Here is a 6,053-nt window from a genome sequence, read left to right on the forward strand (position 1 = left end):
ATTTTACACTCAGTGAGTTGATGCTTTTATTTCTGCATCACCAAGGCATTACCCTATAAGCTTGACAGAAAAAGCGTTTAAAACATATATATTTGGCCTGCTTGTACTTATATGAATTGGAGACGGCGCTGTTTACTAAATTCCATGTAAGAAAACTTTAAACTTCACACAAAGTCATGGAACTGCATTTAATTGCGAGATAATCCAAAATAAAGAGAACAAAACCAAAATCACAGATCCAATTGAACAAGTGACAAAAATGAAATGGTGTTTGGTCGACAAATGGCAACACAATCAGAAAATAAATGGGCAGGCAGACAAGATCAAGATAAATCAAAAGAAACCCAGGTAGGCCCCAGAAAAGAGGAGTACATAACAACTATCCCCTAAATGAGACCTACAGTAGCAACACATTGGATACATAAAGCATATGTTAGAAATTATAATTAAAGTAATGTAATTATAAAATTACATAAGTGTTGGACATTGGTCCCATACAAGGTAAATATAGGTTGAAAGATATAAAAAGAATAAATATAAATAAAGTCGTAGGAAAATATGGTAACGCTAAAACAAATGAAAATGGGGAACACTTAATCGAATTCTGTAAACAGCAGTCTCTAAAAATCCTAAACGGATTCTACCAACATAAAAACATACATAAGTACACCTGGGTTCAACCAATGAGAAACACAAAGTCAATTATAGATTATGTCATCACAAAACAAGAAACACACATACAAGTTTGAGACATAAGAGTATTAAGAGGACCGGAGTGCGGAACTGACCACTATATGGTAAGATCAAAATGTTACCTACAGTATCGACCTCGGCTACTACATCAAAATAACAACCAACTAGCTCAATCAAAACCCCTGGAATCGAATCTACCTAAATACAATATTGATGCACTGCAAAACGACTCGACATCATTCTTATATAAGCTGCGACTCAGCCAAAAATTGGCAAACCTGATCTACTCCTCAGCCCAGAATACCTATAAAGAGATAATCAATAAAATCAATGAAGCAGCTTACGAAGCGCTCGGCACAATCCAAAAGAACAAAAGAATACTCCATTGTGGTGGACAAATGACATCGCCAATGCAGTACACAACAAGAAACAAGCATATCAAAAGTGGCTACAAACAAATGATCCAGATGATAGACGAACATATGCAAGATCAAACTGAGAAGTAAAAAATTTAGTAACTAAAGCAAAAAATATTTCCTGGGAAAGTAAATGCGAAGAACTCAACAAATATATAGGGTCAACAAGATCAAGAGAAGCATGGGAAACGGTAAAAAATCTAAGAACAAACAGAAAAAAAACGAGTAGAATAGATTTAATAGAAGAAAGATCTTGGATCGAACACTACTCACAACTTTTGACTGAAACAAGACCTCAATTCACGAACATCAGTACAACAACATATAAATTGAGATTCAGTGAAGACGATGAAATAACAGTACAGGAAGTCGAGAATGCAATACAAACTCTAAAAAATCGGAAGTCATGTGGACCACAAGGTATACCAAATGAATTATTAAAACATAGCCCACAAGTATTACGGGAATTACTGGCGTATGTCTTCACCTTATTCTATAATGGACACGACTTACCACCGGAGTGGACAAAAGCACATATTAACAACATCTACAAAAAAGGAGATTCACTCTGAAGACTATATGGAAAAATAATAAAAAACAAAATTGAAAAAGGTATGACAGATGTTGAAGAACAGAATGGCTTTCGTGCAGGCAGATCCTGTATGGACAGTATATTCTCTCTAAAGCAAGTTATCGAGAAAAGATTAGCCCACAACCTTTCAACTCATATAGTCTTTATAGATCTGACAAAGGCATACGATAGTGTACCACTTTCAATGCTTTGGGTAGCAATGGAAAAACAAGGAATAAGCAAAAACAATATACAAGCAGTACAACAGCTCTACAAAAATATGACGGCAAACATTAAAACTGGAAATAGATTAACTAGAGAAATTCCTATTGGTAAGGGCCTAAAGCAAGGCTGCTGTATAGCACCTACACTCTTCAAAATATATCTAAATGAGGCACTCTCAGTGTGGAGAAGAAAGTGCTGCAATATGGGCATCCCAATCGGAGATGATAGATTGTACACGGTGTTGCGTAACAACAATACTTAATATTTTTAGTCTATTTTTGTATCATATTATTTAGTTTATTTTTGTATCATACTGTATATTAGTTTAGATATATAAAATTTCTTTGTACTAACTAATAATCTGTAAAGCGCCGTTATCTTGCATTTAAATAACTTTCTACACAAGTTTCTAAAATCTTCATAGAATCGTAACAATGAAAGGATTAGTATTTTCCAAATTACCCTCTGACGCATTCCAAAATTCCGCAAGTTGAGACAAATACCCTTATCAGGTAGTTTTTATCAATGATTTGAAAGTTAAAGGTATTTGAAAAATAAACATATCTTTTAATACGTCGAGGGGTCAGGGGGGAGATTTCGGAATGTTTGTGATTGAGGGGAGAGAGTGGATCAGTATCAGTCCAAATTCCAGCACTGAAAGAGCGTCAGGCTCTACTCGCCCCAGCGGCATATTAGTGTTTTAAACCAGTCTGTATATTAATAAGTTCGTGTCAATATTGTATCACCGACAAGTGTGTATCATATGCAAGTTATCGGCATTTAAAATACATTGTATTTTGTTTAAATATATTTGTTCAAACGTTCTTTTCGAATCTTCATTTTTCCCAGTTTTCTGGGTGGTCCTTCAAAGAAATATATATATAAAGTAAACCTATTTCCCTAAGGAAAAACCTTGTTCCCCAAGGGAAAAAACCAGCGACCTATTACTGGTGCGTGAAACAAAGCCATCAGGACAAAGGTGTAAGGACAAACACCTACATCTTCGCTCACACGATACACTTCGCTGACGACCAAGCCATTCTAGCTGAAGATGAGAGTGATGTAGGCTACATGCTTAGAAAACTGGAAGATGAGTATACCAAATGGGGCCTCACAATTAATATACAAAAAACTGAGTATTTAGTTGTAGGAGAAAAACCAGAAAGCCTACAAATCGAAATGGGAACTATAAAACCAAAAGACAATTTTAAATACTTGGGAGTCCAAATAACATCAAAAGCAGGAAGTAGCGAAGAAATACACTCCAGGATTGGCCAAGCAAGATCAGCCACCAGACAGCTACACGGACTATTATGGAATAAAAAAAAATATCAAAAGAAAATAAAAGAAGAATTTATAAAACAATAATAGAAAGTATTGGGCTGTACGGCGCCGAACTCTGGGAAATAAACCAAAGAAACAAATCAAAAATTAAGGCCATTGAAATGAACTACTGGAGACGATGTTTCCAGCTCACTAGACTTGATAGGGTGAGAAACGAAGATATTCGAAGAGAAATGGAAATCGATCTAGACATAATAGACACAATCGAAGCCAAAAGACTTAACTGGTATGGACTGCCTGAAAATAGATGGCCAAAAAAAAATAGAAGAATGGACTAAGCCAACTAGAAGAAAACGAGGTAGATCAAGACGATCCTGGAGAGACGATGTCGATGATGCAATGACCGCCAGAGATCTAACAACTGAAGATTGCTTCCACAGAAAACGCTGGAAATTAGGATGCGAGAAGCGGCGCCAGCTGTAGAAGACTCGCTTGTTATATATAGATATAAAACGAAAAAATAATATATGAGATAGAAGTGTATAAAAACTTTGGAAAAAATATGGCTTTACAAAATTGGAGACGGTTAAAATAAACTGTTGAAAGAAATAATTGATATGTTTCTAAAATTCCGCAAATGGCGAAATATGTATGATATTTTATTCAACGAGACTAGGAAACGGAAGCACGATGTAATAGCGGGAAATCTATGTTTTAACCAATCTTTATGCATGAAAGGATACCCAATAATAATCATTAATAAGTAATTTTAACTCCTGTTATTATACAATATCTGTAACAAAATGTTTTAAATTTAAACGACATTTCTGATATTTAGATATTGATGATTTTTTCTTTGAAATAAGCCGAACTGTAACTGTCTTAATACAAAAGTATATTAAACAGATTTAAGTTGACATGATAAGAATAATTTTAGATAGGTACATATAATCGTTGAATAAGGAGAATCCATAAGGTATAAATCTATTATTCATCATAAAAATTTTTATGATGCTCCTTTAGAAGCAGCATTACAATGTATTTACTAGTATTGGTAACTTATTTTTAACCTAAACTGACTAAACTTCTCTAAGCTAAATACTTACTCAACAGTGTTCCTTAATTTACTATCTTCTTCTTTTAGTACCCTGTCCGATTATAGAAGATTGGCGATCATATTGGCAATAATAACTTTGTTTACGCGACTCTTAAACAGATGATCTGATGTCAGATCTGAGTCAGAATGTTCTTCTTCGGTCTGGGCCCCTTCTTCTGGCGATCTTGCCCTGTATTATGAGGTGTAGAAGGTTATACCCCTATGGATGTCTCATTATATGGCCGAAATATTGTAACTTTCGAATTTTTATTGTTTTTGTTATTTTTGTGCGCTTTTTCATTTGGTGTAAAACGGTTTCATTTGTTATTCGATAAACCCAACTTTTTTGTAATATTCGTCGGTACATCCACATCTTAAAGCCTCAAATTTTTTCATTAGTACTGCTGTAAGAGTTCAACTCTCTACGCCATACATCAATGTGGAGAATATGTAGCAGCCTATTAATCTGATTTTAACGTTTAATGTAATATCTCTATTAATAAGAATTTTCTTTAATTTATAGAAGGCGGCTCTGGATTTTTCAATGAGTACCTATTCTTATTATTTTGCTTATATCCCAGTTATCGTTAACATTGGCCCTCATTCAAAAATAGAGCCTAGTAGGAACATATTTCCATAATAGTAACATTAAGCACAACTATAATATACAATCAACAGCCATTAAGACTATCTAACAAAAAAATAAACTGGAAAAAATTTGAAAACATCATTAACCAGAATATAACGTTAGATCACCGAATAAAAGAATCTGATGAGCTGGAATTTGCAATACAAAAGCTAACGGCTGTAATACAAAACGCTGTTTATCGTTGTAAAGGGTAATCCTAAAGATAACAATGTTCTACTACATATTGACAAAAAATGGCAAAGGTCCCGAAATACACTCGATAAGACACAGCTAAATAGACTAACATACCAGTAACGTCAGCGCTAAATCAAGCTCGTAATGACACCTTCAATTTTTATATTAACAATCTCTCTCCAGATGCACTAATAAACACCTCCTCATGCTTACTATTATCTACAACAGAATGCTGCAGTTACGCCATTTTCCAATCCAGTGGAAATGTGCTCATATGGAACCTTCTTCCTATTTTGATCAGATAAAAGGCATATATCGAGCACAGTTTAATTAAATCTTGCCCAAGTACTTTCGATCCCTAGATCATCTTCAGGGGCATTTCGTCAATTGTGGCCCCTGATGCCTCAAATCCCCCTGAAGATGATCTAGGGATCGAAAGTACTTGGGCAAGATTTAATTAAACTGTGCTCGATATATGCCTTTTATCTGATCAAAGTTCATTTATTTGAGCATTCAACCTTATATTTATTTACTTCTTCCTATTGTCCGATAAGCCTGTTACTCTTGATATTTGAAAAGGTCCAAAATTATTGTCTTGTATGTGTAAGGAGCTTGTCCAAGATATTTGAAAGACTCCTGCTAAATCGAATAAGCGAAATAGTGTCATAGAATAGTAAATTTCTCGATATTCAGCAGGCTTTTGATAAAGTCTACAAAGGTTTGCTGTATAAATTAAAATCTTTATTGCCTAGCGATATGAACCTTATTCTGAAGTCAATCCTATATTATCATCAGTAAGTGTGTCATATAATATCTAATTGTTTTATATGTTGGTTGACACATAAATATTTCAAATACCCATGTGTTCAGGCTACTTTGCATAAATAATTTAATTAGCTTAAGTTGCTTTTATTTTTAAAAGAGCTTGAACAGATTATGTTTTTA

This window comes from Diabrotica undecimpunctata, chromosome 1, assembly GCF_040954645.1.
Source record: "Diabrotica undecimpunctata isolate CICGRU chromosome 1, icDiaUnde3, whole genome shotgun sequence".
NCBI classification, from domain to species: Eukaryota; Metazoa; Arthropoda; class Insecta; order Coleoptera; family Chrysomelidae; genus Diabrotica; species Diabrotica undecimpunctata.